A 23,633-nucleotide genomic window follows, 5' to 3' on the forward strand; every position below is an offset into this window, starting at 1 on the left:
AACAAATGTAATACTCTTCATTTGAAATGTGGCAAGGTAGTTAATGGTGGATCTGTCAAGTTACAGGGGGGAGGAGTTATTGAGCATCTTGTGGAAGATCAGGCCTACACCTATCTTGGAAAGTCAAGTTCGAGACAAGCTCCAGAATGCCCAAATTCAAGACAAACTTCAGTCCGAGTACAAATCTCGCTTAAAGAAAATCTGGAGCTCAGAGCTAAATGCTCGAAAGAAGGTCAAGGCCACCAATACTTTTGCTGTGCCAGTCCTCTCCTATTCCTTTGGAGTAGTTGATTGGACAAAACAAGACATCCAGAGTCTTAGCCGCCTGACCAGAAGGATCATGTCTGATAACAGAGCCCACCACCCTCATTCCTCTCTCAACCGTTTATATATGCCAATTAATTCTGGAGGTCAGGGTTTGATTAATGTGGAGGCTCTTCATGATAGAATTCTTTTGTGTTCTTTTGCACATATTTATTTACTGGATGATCCTCTGGTAATGCATGTGAAGACTCATGATGAAAGCAAGGAATTCCACAGCTATTTTAAGCGTGCCAAAGTTGTTGGACAGAATCTGAAATTTGAGGTTGATTTTGCCGATGGCGATGTACTGCTGGACGGTAAAGCGATGGGAGTAAACCACGTGAAGTCCTTCACCAAGTCTTCCCAGAGTCGGTATTTTGTGGAGAAGCTTTCTGAGAAGCCATTGCATCGTGTGTACATGCAGTGTGTTGAACAGAATAGCAATCCCACCGACTCCTTCGCCTGGATGAAGTTGGCTGGTCTCAAATATGAAACTGAGGCCTTCCTTTTTGCTGCTCAGGACCAGTCACTTCCCACTCATAATCGCCAAAATGTGATTCTTAAAGATCACATATACTCTAGGGGGGTACAAATACACAAATCACTAATTGGCATCGTTATAAATGAAACCCTGCCATTAAAACTACTCATTTCGATCTTTAATTAACTTAAATCGACCTTTTTGACAACAGTGCACAATTCTCACCCGCGAACGAAATTTCAACCAATCAGAGCGGCGCATCTCTGTGACGTAATATGAGGAATAGATATGCGGGCCGATGCAGAATTCATGTACATTTCAGGGGGTAAATTATCTTGTTTACAGGTTTGTACAAACCTGAAATCTTGACAATTGTTGTGAAAAATGAAAGCTGTATGTTCTCACAATCTACTGTCATTTAGTTTTGTCTCCTGCTTTGCCTAGTTTCCAAGTTACAACTTGTTTTCATAGACGATTCTGTCAAAATTGCTTGGTGTCGCTAGGCCTTATTTGTTTGAGCCAGACGCTAGTGATAGCGAAAACTATGATCAGCCTTGCTCATCACGGTTACGGTTAATTTCTTCAACCTAAACAGTGCGACATTAAGAAGGGTGGATGCCCATCAGATGCAGTTATTTGAAAATATCCCTGGTAGCTCTTGTCTGATTGCAATAAAGTATCAAAGCAGTGTGGGCTTTTTCAAGTAATAATGCCTGGATGGTATAATGACTGATCCAAATTGATCCCATTTCTGTGTGTTTTTTAACCTCGATATTTAATCATGTCATGTAAAACTATGACGTGTATTACATATGTTATTTAAAATTGACATTTGATTTATTTGAATCGGTAAACTAAACAACCCTATTTTGCCATTGCTAGAAGAATCTGAAATTTTACTTGGGTAAATAGGTACATACAGTTTTAGCACACAGCAAATGCTTATATGTATTTCTTATGCAACAATGAAGTTCTGTTTGTATTCTCAAAACAGTGTCGGCCCATATGTTTTCACATGCAATTAAAATTGCATGCAATACAGCAATTAATACTCCCTTGTTGTAACCTGTGTTAGGTGGTATAAACCTACACATGTTTTTTGTCTTACACAGCAGATTTGTCAAAAGGTAGTGTTTATGTATGTAGATTTACTAATCTATACTGAATACACTCTGTCGTGTCTGTGGCTGCGTAAAAACAACGTCCTTCTTTCAAAGGATTTACCGCCAATACATTGATTGATTGCTCATTATTGGCTAACTAAATTACTTTTTTTTAAAGAATGGCAGACATTATGCAATTAGTTGCCAGGTGTGCTATATTGGGTGACCAATAAGACTATACACCAATGTGAAATACCTGAAACAATATATCACTTTTCGTATATTAGACTGTTATAAGACACATCAATTGGAACAGATGCATGGCATATCACTCGTTTTTGTGGATATTAATGGATACATTCCTCAAACAAGGTAATAGCCTGACATTGTTCCTATAACTTTAATCTGTTTTAATTTTAATATTTGCATTTTGTTTTATTCATTTGTCATAGCATTCAACAGAATCATTGTTTTCGCCGTGAAGTGTAATGAGACAGACAACATATACTAGAGCGTGTGTGCGAATTATGATTCACAATGACAAACTATAAAATGTCTAGATACTACAGACCTATTATAAATTCACTATAAGTATCAGCAGATCGTTTGCTTTTTATTTAGTTTCAAAATGCATACAAGTATGATAATAAACTAATTAGGATTATAAGACCAAATATAAAGACGTACATTGACTAGTATCTACATACTTGTGAGTGGACGTTAACCACATGAATGTAGCAAGAAATTTATCGCGCAGTATTGTCACTTCGACCCCCCACCTCGCTTCTGTGGAAGAAATCGTTATGTTATAAGTTGTGTCATGCAAAATCCTTTTGGTCATGATTCAAATACATATTTAGCTACGAGTAGAAAGTAGTTTTGATTTTCGAACTTGACGAAAACAAACCATAATCTCATTAATTCTAACAGACTTTAGCCCGTGACTTTACGATTTTCAAAAATGGCAGCGCCCTGTCGCGAACTTCCGCCAGTTTGAGGATAAATGCTATTTAGGTTTGTTTTCACAAAGTTACAAAATCAAAACTACTTTCTACTGGTAGTAAAATATGTGTTTGATTGATGGCCAATAGGATCTTGCATGACATAGCTTATAACATAAAAATTTCTCTCGTGGAAGCGAGGTGGGTGTCAATATAATACTACTTACAGTATTATTGTTACTTCGACCACTACCTCGCTTCCGAGGAAGAAATTGTTATGTTACAAGTTGTGTCATGGAAAATCTTTATGGTCATCAATCATATACATATTTTACTACAACTAGTAAGTAGTTTTGATTCTTTAACTTCCGTGAAGTGATCTGAACACAAGTAAGATATCGTTTCAGGCTTCCACAACGCTCGCTTTGCACTCTCAAACATAACCCAACTGCGGGGTCTTGTGGAAATCTGTGCATGGTGACACCATCGCCCGACCCCTAGGAGGAATTGACGACAACGCAACGATTCGGCATGTCTTCGTGGATGTCTAGAAATCATCAAAATGACAAGCTTGCTACACACTTTATATACAACTAACTGAAAATCCTTCCTCATATGACGTCACTGCCGTGCTCTGGTGACAGAGTTACATAACCTGTCTGTGGTTTCGTTGGCGGGCTAGAGTGAAGCAGGCGACTTTTTTGCAACTTTTAATCGCTCGGTATTAATTAACCACAAGTTTTTTAAGAGTGAATTTGGTGTTCCGCATAAGACTAACCACAAATCTTTCATATGTAATAGTTAAAAGAGTAAAAAAAAAAGCAAAGTTTATTTGTTCTTTAAGGAAAATATCAATATGAAATGTCGACTGTGTAATGAATTTACAGAGACTGTCCAACACCTTGTTAGTGGATGCCCTTCCTTGGCACAAACAGCATATCTTAAGAGACATGATGGCATGGCTCGTTGCTTTTACAACCGTCTTCGCCATGCCTGTGGCTTTGACTCCGAGGTCCATCCATGGTACGACCCTGAACATGTCCAGGGCGTCATGGAAAATGATGCTTTCAAATTTCTCTGGAACAGGCCCATATACAGCCTCAGAAGAATTCCTGCCAACAAACCTGATCTTGTTCTTTTAGATAAAGCCAATGAAATTATTTATATCATTGAATTTTCTGTCCCTTTTGACAGCAATGTGATTGACAAGATTCAGGAAAAGCATGATAAATATGCGGACCTCGCCTTTGAAATGTCTCGCTTGCATCCCAAGTACACTGTCATCAGTCTCCCTATTGTTCTCGGTGCTCTTGGTTTAGTACCTCCTGATCTCTTGGCGCAGATCAGGAGAGTGCCCGGGTTCTCCACCGGGAGCACAGCCCTTCTGACACTCTGGGTAATGCAGAAGGCTGCAGTGTTGGGGAGCCTTCATATTCTCCGGAAAGTTCTTGGTGGGTTCGACTAGGCAGTGTTTCCTGGGAGAAGTCCCATTCGCTGTCTGGGCTGCGTGTAGAGGGGGCGAGGGCCCTGAGCTGATGACCTTACCAGCCTGACTGTGACAGGATCACCCGAACCCTCTCTGCTGCATTTTCATCTTTAATCTGTAAAACATAATAATAATAATAATAATAATAATAATCCGAACGATTACAATAGGTCTCCTGCCTAGAGGCAACGAGCCCTAATTAAAACACAATTATCACTTATTCATGACATATAATATACATTGCTGATTATGAAAAAACATAAACAAAATTATAAGCGTACAATTGCAAATCAAAAGTGCAATATTTTGTACTTGGGTTTACTTCCCTTGAAACAAAGCACCCGCGATACCGAACCCAGTCCGAGCAGGTGGGTGTGCACTCAAGTGTAACAAGGACTATCACTGGCTGGTTCATTTGCCGATGCCCTCACGGCTCATTGTGTGTGTGCATATAGAGATGTTGGGTTTTGTAAATACATGCTCATTTTTTGTGTATAACATTATGCAATCAACAGACATCAGGAGAGGGGAAATTTGAACATTGAGTGTGGAAGTTAAAACAGAACAGTAGTGTTGTTTTAGCTGGTCTGTTGAATACATTGCTAACGCCACTGTCAGTATAATGCCTAATCAATTGATTCAACATTATTTGGGCATTTACAATATGGACATTTTCAACTTACATTAATAATTTGAAGGTAAGAATAGTGTGTTTAGAGAATTTGTCAGTTGTGTGAAGCTTACAAGCAAATAATGTAATTCATGCTATGACTATGACTGAACCGACTTACAAAAGTGAATGTACATATAAGAACATTTAACCTGACGATATCTATAATGTCGCAAATTTGATTTTACAAGATAAGACACATTAATTGATATTGTTGGATCGCTATTGCTGGTAAATAAATAACGAAGCATACAACTTTTTGAGTGACAACGTTTTATTTATTGCATAGACCTTAGTTGCCTTATGGCCAGGAAGAGATCAAGACGATTATGTAACATCGACCCACGAAGAGTTCAAGCTGTATACTCAATCAACTTATCATTTAGCATCCAATCATCATGTTTACAATTCTGTATATTGGCTTCACAACTTGTACTATATGTGTGCGTTACCCGTTATCTATTACTGGTCATTAGTACTGTGTTTCCTCCTGCTGTAACCGATGCTCAGTAATTAAATGCTGCTCTTTCCAGCGTCATGGCCATGCAGCTGACACAAAATGACCGAAGCCATCATTAACCCTTAAACCTCATGCATAAATTCACTGGAAGTTGTGCCGCATTTGTTTAACATGAATTTACACAAACCTTTCAATGACTAGAACACCATATCAAAACATGTAGAAACAAAATGTCATATATACAAGATGGGTCTGATTGATCACATCACTCTTATTTTCCTGCAAGATCACATATTAAAAGACTTCATCAGATCACTCCAAATTGATCTCTCTGGTACGACCTCCAATTTTAGGTTAAGATGGGTCCTCCTTTGGTCAAAAGTTTGTTCCCTCCGAAATGTGTGTGTCACGGGTTGTACACGAGTGTCCAACGCCACTCACAACCGTGTGCAATGTTTGTCATATGGGTCCCACAAGCGTGGTCAACGGGTTCCACATGAGTGACCAACGCGATTCACACGGGTGGCGTCATGCGTTGCACACGCATGTAAGGGGAATGAACTTGTAGGCAGTAGTGTATTTCCACAGAGTATGTGAACACAAAGGAAAATGAATGGGGTATAGAGTGTGTCATTGCTCTATATAAGTCAAACTCAAGAGGAGTTTACATTCTTCTAAATAAGATCTTAGAATGTGAAATACACAATGTATCTAAAGATAAAAATGGAAATTACATAATTTTAGATGAAACTGTTGATGGCATAAGATTAACCCTTACAAATCTATATGGACCTAATCTGATAGTAAATTGGTAGTGATTGTAAATGTGGGTAACAATTCAATTGCACTATGAAGAGATTGGAATCTTGTCCAAGACTTCTCCATAGACCTATAAACACATGAATAACAATCATGCTGGTAAGACTGTCTTGGACCTAATAGAGAGTTAAATCCTAAAAAGTAAATATGGTGGAAAAAGAATCCTCGCCAACAAGTAAAAGGCAAAACATATTGGAAAGGTACAGGGCATTAAATTATTATAGACACAAGCAAGTGAATGATTATAGACACAATCAAGTCAATAATTTGAGATAGATGTACACTAATATAATATAGTATTTAATATATTTTCATTTGTACATTTGGCAAACATCAAATGAAAAAAAACATGCAACATAAAACACAAAAATAAAGCTCATTTGGGTATTTGCCATTTTCCATTAATTTTGAAAGTATAAAAGAGTTTAAGTGTTTGTTATATATTTGACCTGCAATATGAGAAACGATAAGAAAGACTGCAAGTTGTCAAGTTCATGTTCTGAAATAGAACCTCTCAGTATACCTTAGTTATTTATCTATCCACCAGTACGCAAGCTCCGATTTGACATTTTCGTGTGTATGCATGTAAGATCACATTTATTGAGTATTGACCAGAATTCAAGTGTACTTGTACGCAATAGACTTAATAGGAATTGAGTTTTCACATAAATATGTGCGTAGTCAGTGAAGAAGTTGTCAGCAGTTATATTTCTGATGGACCCAAAGAATGGACCCCCACAGACTCAGCGTCATATGTTTACCCAATCCAACCTGGACAGTTCAACCCTCTTTCCCAAGATATGGAATTCCTCTGAGGGGTTCACTGTTGTCAAAATCTTGAATCCAGAAAATCTTAAGGTCACACTTGTCTGGTTTTGCAGGCATGTACTGGATGAACAATACTGACTTTTCTCAGAGCATTTTCAAATTCATCCCAGCCATCTCTGATTGGTGCCAGTTTGTCTGAAACTGAAAGTCTGTGTTTCCTTGTCATCAAGCCTCAATGTACTCACCAGAGACTTGAATCTGTTTTGAGACAAGATATCTCCCACAATAAGAACTACATACTTTTTATCACATAAAACATTAGTGTCCACCATGTTTTGTTTCAGATGTCCACATGTCAACAGAATTCCAATGAGTGCCAAAATGTTTGTCTTGACTGTATTTTTCCAGGCTGCATCGCCCGTCCCTTCTCTGCCGTTACTTTATTTCCTTGAATGTTTCACAATGGTGTCCACCATATTTCCTGCAATATACTTTGTAAACATGTCTCCTACATGGACAAGGTTGTCAGCATTGATCACTCTTTGAATTCGACCATGGATGTCATTTCATTGAGGAGAACGACTAGATCCAGGAGGAGTTTTCGACCATCTTCCTCCGTCTTTTCCAAGATAGAATTCTTGGTTTTCTGAATGAGACAACTACATGGAATCATCATCAGATGTTTCTGTAGATTCAGAATGTCAGGTAATCATCAGAGGAATCCAAAGGAAGCAAATCACTATCGGAAGAACTGTCGTCAGAAAAGAAAACATCACTTTCCTCAACGTCACTGTTACCTAATCCTCCCCTGTTTCTTATTGTGAAGTGCTACTGACGCAACTGCATCATCTGGCACATGGACTATTGTCACAGTCCGTTGTCAGAAAAAAGCCATTTACCTGGGCCTCCCAGGCCCAGGGTATACCTCGATGTTATAAAAATGTTTTGTTAAATAATGTTAAAACGTTTTACATCAACTGCCAATAGTTTTGAAGAATTAAAGATTTTGACCTTTTAGAGGAATACATGAAGCGAAATTAACATGCTTTTAATATGAATGGTTTTGTATACATGAACACCTAGGTTCTCCTCAAAGGCCTAGGGTATACGTTTGAGGGTTAAGTAATTTCTTTAATGTGAAGGGATTTTCACATGGCAACCAAGGATTGAAGAGTAATTTAAATTTACCATGAAGAGGTTATGACATGAAGACCAAAAAGATCAACAACAAAAAAAAGATGGCGCTTTAGTCCGTTTATGGTAGGGATCGATTTTAAACATCTGTTTGCATAGATGAATTGTTTTGTGGACATTAGACTTAAGACGTCATTTCTTCTTTCTTTATATCCCCCAAAAATGTGTTTTACATTCAATTCTAATTGTGTGCCAGTTACAATGTCTATCCAATTTGCTTATTGCTTAATATGTTTTAATATGTTTGCACTCATATAACATATGAATAATGGTTTCTGATTCCTTATCACAGAAAGAACACAATAAATGTGAGAAAATATTATAGTTCAATAGGTCTTTATTTGTTGTCAGAAATCTCTGGATAATTTTAAATTGTAGCCACCGAAGTTGTGTGTTAAGTGTTGCTCTAAAAGGTATTTGGTTATAAATTGTCCACTGGTCTTCTGGTATAATTTTGTTTATGTCTCGTTTCCATTTTATTTGATTACGTAAAGATTCCTTGTGAACTATATAATTTAGATAGTGAAGTATAGAATATTTTACTTTCCTTTTTCCCTAATACAACATATTTAAATTATATGGGATAAATGGTTGTTCTACTTTGTTTAGTTATATTTTCTTGGGATGGATGAACAATTTAATTGCACATTCCAAATTTCTGCATTTTTGCAAACAAGATAATTGTGAAACCAGCAAAAAATGGTGTTTGAAATTGAGAAGTTTCTTAAATCCCCTGACCCTGAGACAGTCAGTCAATTGCACAAATCAGATTTATTGCAAATTTCTTCACATTACAAACTTTAAGCCAAACCTGCCATGAGGAAATTTCAGATTTTGAAAATTGTGTTGAATCACTTTATTGATGAGGACGTTTTTGGGCATGAGGTTTTGGAAATGGTAAAGGAAGAAAATTCGGAAAATTTTGACATGAAAAAGCTTGAAATCTAACAACAAATTCAAAAGGAAGAAAGGGAATTGAAAAAGTTGGAAATGGAGAAAGAAATAGAATTCAGAAAAGACACAGAATTTAAAAAATTGGAAATTGACAGAGTAATTGAACTGAAAAAGCTTGAAACCCTTCTCCTCCCTCAAATTCTTCCTCTTTTGACATTGCAAGGCATGCCAGACTGGTACCCCCTTTTAATGAGAAAGAAGTAGACAAATACTTTCTACATTTTGAAAACCTCAAGTGGCCTAGGGGGTCATGGACTATGCTACTGCAAACTGCTTTGAAGGGTAAAGCTCAGGATGCTTATTTGGCCTTGTCGATACAGCAAAGCTCAGACTATGATCTTGTCAAAAGGACTTTTAAAAGCTTACGAGTTAGTGCCTGAAGCTTATCGTCAGAAATTCAGAAATGCTCATAAAGGGACAATGAGACTTTTGTAGAGTTAGCTAGAGAAAAGGAATCTTTGTTTGATAGGTGGTGTGGGTCTAAGGAAGTCACAGATTTTGGTGGTTTGAGACAGTTAGTAAGGATTTCAAGCAGAGTGTTCATTCTGATCTCAAGACAAGGTTGATGACTTACATGAGGCAGCGATGTTGGCAGATGATTATTGTTTGACTCACAAGAGTTTTTTTAGGTCTCCGGGTAATACCAAGTTTTCTGGCCAAAAGGGCATGCAGGTTTCAGTGGTGTTAGAACAGGTTCAAATTCTTCTGACAAATCGTTTCAGTCTAAGCCTGAGACTTCCAGTGGTTCTGATCCTGTTGTGCATATTGTAAGAAGCCGATGTTGGTGCTGATCCCATTGTCACTGTTTCTCCGGAGAGTTAAGTTAGTACAGAAGAGTTGGAGGATGAATTTCCGGGTATTTTTCCTTCTTGTGCAGTGACTCGTTCAATGTCGAAAGGCATTTCTTCCAAGACTTCTTTGCTGAATGATTCCATTTATGATTTGTCAGGTACTTTCATGGATCATTCTTTTTGTGAGGTAGAGGCTGATGAATTATCAAAGAGTTGTAACTCTTCAGGTCTTCTTGATAAGTCTGATAGTTTGTTTGGTGGTGATCACATTCTTTCCAGAGAGCAGCTTATTAGTGTGCAGGGTGAGGATGTTGAATTGCAGAAGTTGGCTAGTAGTAGATATAATGACAGTCCGAGATCAAGTCCAACAAAAGCCTCTGTAAAGCTAATGCCTACAGGGAAAAATAGCTACAAAGTTTGTTGTGACAGCGATACGCTTACCTGCACACAAGTGGACTGTACCGGTTAGTGTGCACTAATGCCTACAATGGGATTAGGGGAGTAGAGGGCAAAGAGCAATTAGCAGAGGCTATGCTCCATCTCACACGGTTGAAGGAAAGAAAAACATTTTGAGGGATAAAACAAAGTGAGAAGGAAATGTTTAATTTATTGAGAGAGATTTTCCTTATTGAGAAGGAAATGCATTGCTTTAGAAAGCTTGTAACCAAAGTCTTCTTCCCTAACCATGGCCAACCCAAAGAAAGTCGAGTACTTCACATCACAGAAAGGAGGACAGCAAATACTGCTAGATGGCTACAGATACAACAACAACCGACGATTGACCTGCGTACACTGGAAGTGTGTTCATGGAGGCTGCCTTGGTAAGTGCACCACAGTTGGACAGTTTGTTCGAAATCAGTCCCCACACAACCATCCACAGGAAGATCATGCAGCTCTGAAGATTGCAGACTTGAAACAACGCCAGTACCGACCATCTACGACGAGGAGATTTCAAGACTGGACCGAGATGAAGCAGCGATAGTCAAGTCCTTCTATTCAGTGAAGAGTAGACTCTTCAAGCAGAGACGAAAGACTATGCCGCCACTTCCCCAGACGCTCAGCGAGGTGAATCTACCAGACTACTTCAAGGAAACTTCTGATGGACTGTCCTTCCAGGTCCAGGTCGGTTTATGGAACCACCAAGAGACCCGAGGCCTGAGGACGAACAATCATCTCGAGGGTTGGCATTCCCACCTCACGAGACTGTTCAGAGAGCTCATCCTAACATTTTCGCTTTGGTGAAAGTGCCACAGAAGATGGAGAAAACTGAAAGGAACAAGTTGGTGCAGATGTCGCATGGCGCCGCCCCCCACCCCGTAAGAGGATCTACACTGAGATCGACCAGAGACTAACACGACTGAAGGACCAACTGACAACTGGAATCACGACCCCCCATGGAGTTCCTCTCAGCTTCTGGACATCTGATTAAGTTGGCGTAACTCAAGAGTATCTCAAACAGCTTGAAGGACTTCAGTTGTCATCAGAAATGTATATTTGTATGTTTGTATATTTTTACATATGTAAATAATTCATGTTGATTAATGATGTAATATATAATGTCATCTCAATAATAAGTAATGTAATGTTCTTTTGTGTGAAGAAATGAAACTGATATGATTAAATCTTATAAGATGTCTTATAAAATGTCATTTAAAAGTCTGTGTTTTGCTTTCCCTGTAGGCATTAGTGCACAATGAAGTGGGACCTACCACTTTAGTGAAAGGGTATAGGCAGTACAATTTGTAACCACCGTGCGTAAAATTGTTTATTTAAGACTGTAGGCGTTATTCCCTGTAGGCATTAGTAGACTCCACCTATTTCACAAATAAAGCTTTTGTCAGGCCCTTAGATCTCGCCGCCATTGTATATACTACTTTTGAACCCCCAGTTAACTTCCCGACCCCACGTGACACAATAGTGTCGCTATGACCGCGAACTAGCACTTTCCTGATCACATGGCACTATTGTGATTACCCTATGTCGTGTTGGCAGGAAACAGTTTAATGCGAGCTGGTTACAGGATACTATGGGGATTACTTGGTAAGTGTTAAATATTTCGCTTGGGGGGTAACATTGTGCCGTACGGTATGACTAATAATTCCTCTCTAACGAAACCTCTCCCTGGCCCATCTCTCAAGTTCGGCTCGTTGGCTTTGGGACGTCTTGTTTATCGTCAGTCCGTATATCCTGTGCCCATCACTTCTAAGCGTGTTCATTTTATGTCTGAAGGTATGGGTCTTGAACAGGGCTTCCTTGAATCTGGCGTGTTTGATGTGTTGTTTAACCACGTACTTCTTAACACCCTTCGCCTTTCGGATCTCACCATTGTCGGCCTTCAGGATGGAGTACATCTTAGGCCTCAAGCCTATGTACTTGGCTATGGGTGTGCCAGCACACTCGTCCTTCATCTTACCGAGGACCTTTTTATTTACCGTGCTGTGTATGGCATGGTCCTTGGGGTAGTCGCTGGTGTCATACAAATCGAGGCGTTTCTTCATGTCCTCGTACACGTCCTCGGTTCGAATCTCCATCAGCAGGGAATCCGTGTCAGTGTACAGCACTTCACACCTGTCGCCATACTGTTTCTTCAGTTCGTTGTAGTAAAAGTCGTACATCAGGTGTTTGGATAAATCGAGGATGCTCATCCCCACGTAAACAGGCCGGTTGAATTTGATGTGGCTTTTCTTCATGTGTAGGGCCACCAGGTCATCGGTGAATATCTTGCTCCGGTCGAATGCCGGGCTGGCTATCAGTTTCCTGAGCTTGTCGTCCTCTCTCGACCGAACCAGCTTCACGGTCACGCATTTCTTCAGGTTCTCCATAGTCTTACCAAACACCGAGTTGTTCATGAGCTTGTAGAGGTTTTTCTCAAAGTCACTGGTGGCCAGCTTTCGCAGGTCCGTGTTCATTCTGATGTAGGGCTCCATCCAGGGGCTCTGGTCGAACACGAGCACCCTGTGTATTTTGGTCAGCCTCATACCCAACGACAGGTACAGCTGTAGGTTGCGATAGTGAACGATGTACTTGGTCTTATTCATTAAGTTGGGCACTAGTTTTTCAATGTCTGCCACCCGCCCACCTAGCAATTATGTTGGTACATCCAGTCCGGGTTAACCTTCATACGTTCGGGGGCCAGGGGGTAGCTGTTGTGCGATGTGTGTAATGCCTTGGGGTATTCTAAGTCCACCTCGAGGATATAGCCTTTGTTCGAATCCGGCCCGATGCTCATAACATCCATCTCGTGCGTTGCCCATTCGAATCCCCCTGTGGGTAGATACTGGCTCATAGCCCAACTGTACAGGTTGTTGGCGTCGAGGTAGAGAATATGATTGGTTGGCTTGCTCGGGTCGTAGCCCTTCACGTATTATATAGAACAAACTTTATGGATAACAACTTCTTTTTATTCGTGAGTGCGACGTTTCGATACAGATTCTTGTACCGTTGTCAAGCATAACGGTACAAGAATCTGTATCGAAACGTCGCACTCACGAATAAAAAGAAGTTGTTATCCATAAAGTTTGTTCTATATTGTACTTCCCAACTTCTAAAAATGCCACTCAAAGAAACCTTCACGTATTGATGATTGGCTTTCGCGTATCGTTTGGTAGCCATGGAAATCCCACCTCGCAAGCCTTTCTCTATGAATAGGTGCATGTCGTAATCGGTGAGCAATTCCAACTTAACTCCGGTCTTTTTCAGCAATGCATCCCACGACAGACCTGGGCTGGTGTAGTACCATGCGGGGTCGAGTTGGTACTGCTTAAAACACGTCCTCCAAAACGTCTCGAACACGTCGGCTAGCAGGAGTACATCTGTCCTCAAGTACAGGCCGTGGTAGTCACCCAGATTCTTACAGCCAAGTTTATTCCATACGTTAATTGCGTGCGAGTAATCGTCTTGGGTGATTGTCGAGTCAGTCAGGTTGCTGTAAAATCGGTTGATGGGGGGGAGTCGGTCTCGGCGAACTTGGCCCAGCCATCCATGTACTCGTATAGGTACACACCCTTCCTCATCAGCAGGGGTCGAGTCTCGGCGTCCGGTGTATCGGTCGGTGATGGGGAAGGTATCGTTGGCCTTGACCAGACTGTCGAGTGATGACAGGAGGAACTGAACTGAGTCGATGAACCTCAGGCCATTCAAGCTGAAGGAGATGTATCTCTCCATGTTGTTTGGGATGCACGTCAGGTTGCCGTCGACTTTCGCGATGGCCTGCATGATCAAGTGAGAGTCGTACCCTCTCAAGTTGTGGAAGACCACGGGGATGTTTATTGTCTTGGGGGTGATTCTAAGCTTGAGGTTGCACGCGTTGTGAGCGGCGCCTCTATACTTACCGGTGACATGGCAGTGATCTCTCACCGAATCGCCGTTCAGCCGTTTATCACACACGTGACAGTGAGTGCTGCAGCCGTGAGCTAGCCAGTCGGCTTGAGTCATACGCATGGGAGCGACTGTATGCAGTGCATTCCTGATATTTTTCTCTTCCTCCTGCAAACACTTTAGAAACTTTTTAGCCGCGTCGGGACCCCTGTACACTACGGGAGCTTTCGTTTCCCCATCACATCGGACGACCACGTTTCCAAACCCACAGGCCTCGTGCTCCTGTGTTTTCTGTGTGTTGGGGGGTACCCCCAGCCTCAACGGGTTTGACCAAGGCTTCGAAGTCGGCGTAGATGACATAAGGCACGGACATCTGGTTCTTGTGGTTGTCAAATTTTAGGATATTGTCACCTTCCTTTTGGCTGAAACCGTGCAGGCATCGTACACAAAAGTGTTTTTTCCCATCGTGTTTCGACTGGTCGTGCAACAGCCTGCTGAGGTGTTTTATCCACGTGTAGTGATACTTATCACCTCGCTGGATCATGAATATATTGATAATGCGGTGGGGTCCCCCCATTGGGCTAATCCTGTTGCCTCCAACCCTCAAAAAATAATAAGGCTCCCATAAAATCCTTTAGTAAATATCTAGATAGACCTCATAGATTATACCCTCCCCGGAACATGCGAGGGTGTTTTGTATTATTTCCAACGAGGTGTCAACAAACTCCTTTATATCCCCACATTGATACACATCTCCTTTCCCACCATCAAAGTAATTACAAGCCCCTGCTTTCACCATGATTGAAACTGCGAAGCCCTCCTCCTCCAGTGCCTTATAGAGTTCACCAACAATAATGGTGGACACTGATATCTATACTTCTACCTATATCCATCTGCCAGCTTCTCAGGCAATGACTTTCCCTGGGCTCAACTTCCACGAACATCATTATACCTAGGTGTACACAGTCTCTAATTGGGTCACTACACCTCCATGCTAAGGAGGCGTCTACATTCTTTCATGTAGTTTTTTTTCCTTGTAGATAAGCTGGTGTCTGACTACGTTTGCCCCGTGGGCTTTACATAAACGGTAGTGACATTTCACTCCAATACCGCACACTGAACACGTGTAGTTCACAAAACATTTTCTATGAAAACAGCAATACCCCTCCATCCTACATTTCCTACCACAGGTCTCAGTCTTCCCCCCTAAGTATGTACTGACATCGGTACACGGCAGGTCTCATCTTTGGTATACTCATATGGCGACTTAGTCTAATTGTTTTGCAACCAACGCAGTCGCTGCTAGACCCAGCGCGCGATAAAGATCAATTCCCGGCCCTTTTGCCCCGGGGATGGTGTGTAGTACTGAGCGAGTGTGGGCTTAGAGGGTAGTTCTATATGTTTACCGGTTACCAGGAAGTATTCTCTCGCTGCGACTTCGATATCATTGGATGTTTTAAAGGCATGGTTCTCACGCCGGAGTTGTTCGTTAATGAACTCTTTCTTCTGTATAAGTTTCGTCTCGTACTCGGCGTGCGCGACTTGAAATTGCTCCAAGGCCAAATCGTGGCGTTTTCGTTCCGCGTCCGACCCATGTAGTTTAGAGAAGAGGAAATTACTCCCGGAAAATGCCAGGGCGTTTACTAACGCCCCGCCAACCATCATGGCGATCGCAGCCATCCTATATATAGTTACATTTACTTCAAAATATTTTCCGGTAGGATCCCTTGTTTTACGAGGATGTCCTTGGTGGCCATCGCCATACCCAGGTTCATTATGAGCATACCCATATCCTGCAGGTTGAAATCTAGCTTGATAGTCGGTTGTTTAAGCACCATTTTGGTCAACCGAGCGTACCCTACGGCTAGACTGGCGACCACAGTGGCGTGGTATGCATCGTTGACGAACGTTTTACCCTCAGACATTATGTATATGATATAAAAATATATATTTATAACATGATATGTGGGTTGACCTCTTATTGTGGGGGAGGGTATCCCTCCCGGGATGGTTGTTTATTATATAACAATAATGAGAGAGACGCGGCAGCAGTTGCACCTGCAATCCACAGGAGTGGAGCAGTGTAGTTAGTTACTTATGTTAGTTAGACCATCTTTTTCTACCGGCGGCGACTCTCTTAGGGTTCTTCTGCCTGGTGACTGTAGGATTCACCTCCTGGGGAGGGTTCACCTCCTGTGTCATTTCTTGGGCAGCATCCATCTTGTATACTATTATTATTATTTTTCCCCTCCTTGAATTGGCAATGCTTTGCTGTGATAATTGCCGCCGTCACTGGGGCCAAAAACATACCATATTTGTGGTACAGCACGCAGCTGATAGAGCTCAAGGCGTGTTCAATAAACGGGTCTTTCTCAAGGTCCTCCCACAGGTAAAATCGGCGTTCCTGGGGAATGGGAAGGAAGTACGACACTATACCAGTGTAGATCTGGGTCATAGCCGATCCTATAGTTTTTGTCATCTCGGCCCCGAGTCTAGCCTCGTATCTCGCATACAGCTTATCGATTTCTTCGGTTGACATTTTGTGAATTTTATCGGGAGTGTAGTCCCCAAAGTATTGTTTGGCTTTACCACCAACAGCCAACGCTACCAGTCTCTCAGTCTTGTCATCGTCCCCTTGCTTATCCCCCTCCACCAACAGTTGTTCTAGCAATTCATCACACTCCATCTTATAATGTAATAAGCAAGTTTTAGTTTTAATAATATAATACCCAATGCAGGTGAAACATAACGAGATGAAGGTTAAGTTGCACACGACGAGCACTTCAAAAACAACCATCGGTCTTCCCTATAGAACTGTAACAATTAATTGCTAAGCTTTGCTAAGCATTGCTAAGCATTGCTAAGCATTTGCTAAGCATTGCTAAGCTTTGCTAAGCATTTGCTAAGCTAAAACACCCTGTAGGCCACGGGTTGGTCGGTCTTGAGCACGAGCTTAGCATGTTTAGTTTCAGCAAGCTGTTTCTTCACCGATTCCCTGTCATGTTTATTCATCACATCATTCTCTCTCAAACACTCCTTGAACGAATCCCTGTCCTTGCAGTGGAATAAGGCCACCCATCGTGTCTGCTCCCTGAGGTCTTTCAACACCGAGTTGAACTTCTGCGTTAGTACCCAGACGCTGTGCTTTGCGTGGCGGCCCGGAGAAGACCAGGTACGATAGCATGTCTCTCTTTTTTGTTATCTCACGATTAGCGCTGCAGTCGTCAAGGATAAACAGCGTCGACTCCCCCTTGAATTTGTTATGATAAGCCTTCAACCAGTCCTGCAGACGTGTTCCCGGGTCGACTTTGTGTACGTCCGGGTCCGTCATCACCCAAGATCTTTCCGTGTACGTTCTATTCATGTGCAAAGTAGGGCACATGATAACGATGTTATCGAACACATCCCGGTAGTACCCCTCCAACATATCCAGCACGAAAACGGTCTTCCCACAGCCCGTCTGTCCGCACACTATGGCGCAGTGCGGGTTGCGGGGTAGATCAATAGATGGCTTGCCGCTATCAGTAGATGGCTTGCCGCCAGGCAGCAAATCAATAGATGGCTTGCACGAATCTCCCATTCTCTATATTAAGTTGCGCGTCCATAATCAAGTGCAGATATAATTTCAACATGCCCGCGGGTTGAGCCTTCTTGGTAATCTGGATTGTAATCCCCTCGCTGCCGTGCAATTTATCGTCGTCCGTGAAACGCATGTCCAACCATAGCGCGTACTTGGTGGTCAGGTATTCACCGATCTGCACGGCGGATAGGTCCAGGTCCTTGATGACGTGTTGGTGTCGGGTCGGTAGTTTCATTATCTCGTCCCACTGCTGGTGTGCCCTCATACCGGCGCTGAACAGCTGGTTGGGCATGCCCTCGATGGTCACTTCCACCTTTTCAATTGCGGGGTTGAAAAACTTCTCGCTGTCCCTTCGGAACGGCTCGTAATCCGCCACGGGGACGATCAGGATGCCTTTCATCGATCGCGCCGGCACGTTTAGGTTGATATTCCACAGCCTGTCGCTCTTATCCCGTACGATCGCTCTATGCCCCAGGACCCTATCGTACAGGATGGCCACCTTCCCCGAGTACTGGTTTCGAACCTGCCTGGCCAGCTCCAGGCTAGTGACCATATCGAACTCCAGAGAGATGTTGTCGATGGTGTAACTGGCCTCATCACTGTTCGGCGTACGCACGACTTTGCTGTAGTCGTTAAATGTGAACTCGTATTCAAGCCTATCACCCAGCGCGGCCTGGTAAAACGGCGCGTGTCCCGTGAGCAACTCAAAGTCGAGCGGCACGCAGAACCTGTTCCCGTACACTTGGGCGATGGCCTTTTCACCATCCGAGATCTTGTCTAGCTGGTCTGCCGTGAAGCCGTACCAGCAGTACCCCACGTGCAACCGAGTCGATTTGCTGATACCTTGGTACACGTCATTGACGCGTTCTCCCTCGCTTTTCCAGAGGTCCCCGTAGCAGTGAAACACGTCACTGTCGTCGATACTCAGCACCCCCTACTGCTGATCTTGATAGTGGTTTTCTTGATGATGGCTCGACCTACGTTCCGCACTAGCTCGCGTTTGTCTTTGTCGGAGGTCAACGTGAGGTTGAACGTCAGTCGAACCGTGCCTGGTACGATGAGGTCATTCTCACCCAGGTTGGGGAATCTAACCAGCAGCGTTTGGTTCTGGTCTATCTTGCTGGGATTGTTGGTGATGGTCACCGACTGGGGCACGGCTCTGACGCCTAGAGGCTCTCTTGATCTTCGGAAAGGATCTAGTTTCCTACCATACATTGTTATATAGATAAAATATAAAAGTTTAATATAAATAATGGCTGAAGGCGGCCATGAGGACATTCCGATGGATGATTTTGGCGCTGGTGCGTATGATGGGGATTACGATGACACCTCATTCATGGGCGACACCATTAGCAACAAACTTTTAAAATCAACCGTCAACGACTACTACGACGCGTTGAAGTCAGATAGAAACTACATCGAGCCATTGTCAGACTATTCCAAGTTTACCATCGACAAGAAGGGCATGCTGCGATTGAAAGCTCTCCCGTAGGTCGATCTCATGAATAAGAGCACTAGAAAACCACTCGCTCTGTCTACGCTGGTCACTCGTTATGGGAGGCAACTGATCCGTGATGAACTAGGCTTCATTGATTACGGGGGCGCACGGCCTAAGTTTCTCCTGAAGGTCGTCCAAGATCTGCAAAATATCAGGGCCGAGCTGAGCAGTGAAGGTGATATGCCCCAACGTGTTAAAGAAACATCAGACAGCATCGAAAAAATATTGACAACGTACCATGACAAACCCTTGCCTGGTTTCGAATTCCCTGTTCGAGAACTGCGAGGCCTAGATGAAGCCTTGAAATGTGTACGCGGAGAACTTGTGAACAACATGGGGAAACTGAACGAACTCGACGAGCACATCGCTCACGAGAAAATAAAACTCACCGAAACGGAGGACGATGATATGAAACGTTGTATCGAGGGGAGAATAAAACACTTGGAAGACGAGAGACGGACTCGGTTGGAATCCGCTTCCTCGAAACGGGAAGCCCTCCGATCCCAGATCAGTCGTGTACGGGAAACCATCGATAGAGTCCTAAATGAAGACACCACGTTGTCCAACAGGATCCAAATCCTCTTCCGAGAGCAAGGGATTACTATCGCCAGCATTCTGACTGCATTGGGCTTCATCATATCAACCCTGGTCGTGTCGCTGACGCCTGCCCGCGGCCGGTGGTACACCCACTGGTGGCGTCAGAGACTGGATACAAAAACACCTGAAATCCCTCGGGGAGGCCCTGGCTAAACTCGCTGGTAAGGCCGCCGAAGCCCTGCCCGGCATCCTGGGTAGCATCGTCTTGTGGCTGCTTAGCACGCTGGATAAAACTGTCACGTGGCTCGGCCAAAACCTGTGGGCAGCCATCGTCGCCGTGGCGGGTCTGGTGTACGTAGTGGCTAAGGAATTTTTAACCAAATGAGACCCAACCCGACCGCGACCGCGACCCCGCCAACCACCAGCGCTGTTTTACGGTCGATGTGTTCCTTGTTTTCAGCCACCCAGTGTGGTGGCTGGGGCTGTGGTGGTGTGGGTTGAACCCTGGGCTCCGGGGTCGGTACGAATATAACCGTTTCACCCGGGGGAGGTGGGACGTGACTCACGTTGATGCCTGCATTGACACCCAACTTTTGGTTGGCCGTGGCTATGACTATTTCGTTGTTGTAGCCCACCACTTTTTTTACTCTCAGTTGCATATCGCTCGGAGCCATGTACAATCCCACGTCGAAGACGTAGTCGACTTTCGACCGGGCGTATCCCAACACGTCTTGGTATCGTTGGATGGCACCCGGTAGATCGGGGAGGCTATGGCATCCTTGACGTTAGCAACGAACTGTTTCTGCGTGTCGTAAGCAGTCCCCTTACCGAGGATGTTGGAACGCGTTTGCGTCTGTGCACCCAACAGCGCCCACACGTACGTTCGAATCGAGTCATTCAAGCGTTCGGTGCCGGCACGAGTAAACCCTTTCGACGTGTCCAGCATATATACTTTCCAATTTTCTTCAACGTGGGGGGTTGCTCGACCTTTTTGATGGTGAAACCAACGTCGCCTGTAAAGTCCATATGATCATCTCGCCATTCGTTACTCGACAGAGTAAATTCTGGCCGAAGTAAACCTTGTTTCAGTAGATCATCGCTGGCTTCTTTCACAGGTTTTGATCCACTGTGTATGGGTTTAGGAACGAGGTTGGAGAATGCATGGAAGAAATTACCCGTACTAAACATATTGTGCTTCATAAAGTTTACCACTGTATCTTTTCGTCATGCTTTTACGGAGAGCCCAACACTGTACGGAATACCGTACCCGTGGTTCACTCCTCCTGGTATCGCCTAATCCGTTTTAGGATCGATTCGAATTCACCACAAATCCGTTCGTAAGCACGCCGATCGTGCGGATTGTTTGATGCATCCCACGCCTTGTCCTGTGGAAGCGGGGCGCTGATCTCTTTGAGGATACGCCTGACCTGGTAGTACACGTGAAACGTGAACACAGACCTACTCAGCGGTCCCCGCCGAGTGTCGGTCAATGTCAAGCCACACCCTGTTGTAGCCCACCACACGGCGAAGTTGAGTTGATTCTGCCAGAACTGCATCGGGCTGTTGAACCAAGCGTGGACTGCCTTGACGTTAGTCACTGAAAGCTTATACCGGTCGAACACATCTATAAACTGGGCGCTGAAATACAGCCCAGCAGCGTCGACCACAATCTTCATGTGTGGGAAATCTATGTCCAGTTTAGGGTAAAACACTCCTGGCTATCTCCTGATATCACTCACCAAGATCTTCCTACCCGACAACATACACTTCATGGGGGTGAAGTGCACCCCTGAGAAATTATCAGAAAAACAATTGGAAACTATCTCGTAATAGTATTATAGCAATGTCCAATCGTCATCGGCCCAACGCCACACTTAACGACCTAGGGGACACGGAGGGATTCGATCAGCCCGGTGAGGAAGACGTCTTGTACGCCCTACACTTGAAAGACAACGTGTATAGGCGGGTGTCCCTAGCAGACTATAAAGAACCCGAATGGTTGATCAACATGACCCTCACCACACCTTATATGTCTTTTAAAAGAGATAATCATGTCTCCGAAATTAAGAACAACGGTTTACTCCTCGGGTCTTTCACTACGGTGCCTGCTGTAAAAGTTCGGACAGCACCAGATTACAATAGCAACATGTTATGGCCATCCGGGAGGAGTAAGTTAAGGTTTGACTTCTATGAGCACCAAACTACTGTGGAGTCAGGCTCAACACTCATTATAGAAGCCTATCTCTTTACAACTTCTAATAGTATAGAACAACTTTTACCTGGGGTAACAATACACTTTGGCACCGTAAACATGAACAGACGTTTCCGTATCGTCATACAACCAGACTCCTCAACAGGTTATATAGATCCCTTAGTAAGCCAAGATGGGCCTCGTGTGGACGCAGAGTTACCTATTAACCTCTCACCTATTTTCCTGCATGAGGATCTACACCTTGCAAGCTTCAAGTACATTGATCGACTATTAAATGAAACCCAATTACAAAATGTTTCATAAGATATATTATACACACAGGATGGGTCTGTACCCCGTCGTAGAGGAAGTCGTGAAGACCCTGGAAACCGGATTCCACTGACGGATTCCGCTTGAGACAGTTATGTGATGTAGAACGCCAACTAGAACAAGACCGCGACACGCGGAAAGCACTATATAAGAAGTACCATAGAGCTTTCAATATCGTGGACGGGGATGATACTGCCCTTATGGCAACCAGCATGGGACTAGGGGGCGGCAGGTGTTGGCTTGTTAGCCACCATCGTGGCTGCACCTATAGTGCTAGGCATTGAAATAACAGCTGGGGTGGTAGGGGTGGCACGGGTGGCAGGGTTGGTGTTTAAGTTTGCATCCCGCAGACTGCACCGTAAAGCGTTGAAACACGACGAGATCAGGGTTCTAGCCGAAGCAAAGCTGAACACGGTAAGTTAGCGTATTTCCATGGCACTCACTGACAGTAAGATCTCAGAGGAGGATTTTCGTTCAATCCTCTCTGAACTCGACAAGTACCGTAAGATGAAACAAGAAATCCGGTCCAAGTCTCGTAAGTCTGCTATCAGCGAAGACGAGAAAAAAAAGTACATAGAACAGGGTTTACGGAAAGCCCAGCAAGCCGAGATCATAGGCGATTACCATTAAACTGTTTCATTGAGGTCAACGCGACATAGTGTCAAGTGCTAGTTCGCGGTCATAGCGACACTATTGTGTCACGTGGGGTCGGGAAGTTAACTGGGGGTTCAAAAGTAGTATATACAATGGCGGCGAGATCTAAGGGCCTGACAAAAGCTTTATTTGTGAAATAAAGCTTTACAGAGGCTTTTGTTGGACTTGATCTCGGACTGTCATTATATCTACTACTTGGCTTGTAAAGCTGTTTCTTTTGAGGAGGTTAGCAAGCTTCCAGTTTGTTATTACTTCAAGGATGGTGTTCTGATGAGGAAATATAGGTCGATGGATATTCCCACGGAGGATGAATGGAACCTATCATCAAATTGTGGAACCAAAAATATTTCGACAACATGTACTTTCATTGGCTCATGGAAGTCCCATGGCAGGTCATCTTCCCAGATAGCATTCAGACGTTGGCCCAACGTTGGCAATGTTGGCAAAACCATTGCCAACGTTGGGCCAACGTCTGAATGCTATCTGGGTTGGTGTAAACAAAACTTGTGACAAAACTTTGCCACATTTCTTTTGGCCCAGTTTGAGACAAGATGTG

At 43.4% G+C, this 23,633-nt stretch overlaps 1 protein-coding gene and 1 long non-coding RNA gene across 2 annotated transcripts in view; one reads left to right on the plus strand and one right to left on the minus strand.

Moving 5' to 3' along the window:
• The window catches only part of LOC124280553 (leucine-rich repeat-containing protein 74A-like), a 520,775-nt gene that overhangs the window by 270,473 nt on the left and 226,669 nt on the right, over positions 1-23,633 (minus strand).
• On the plus strand, positions 10,227-23,358 carry LOC124280555. The gene is made up of 3 exons (XR_006899713.1): positions 10,227-10,305; positions 15,673-15,675; positions 23,286-23,358. It is a non-coding gene; the product is annotated as an uncharacterized LOC124280555 (long non-coding RNA).

Source organism: Haliotis rubra, unplaced genomic scaffold (assembly GCF_003918875.1).
Source record: "Haliotis rubra isolate DU_JTF1 unplaced genomic scaffold, ASM391887v1 Scf27, whole genome shotgun sequence".
Taxonomy (NCBI): Eukaryota; Metazoa; Mollusca; class Gastropoda; order Lepetellida; family Haliotidae; genus Haliotis; species Haliotis rubra.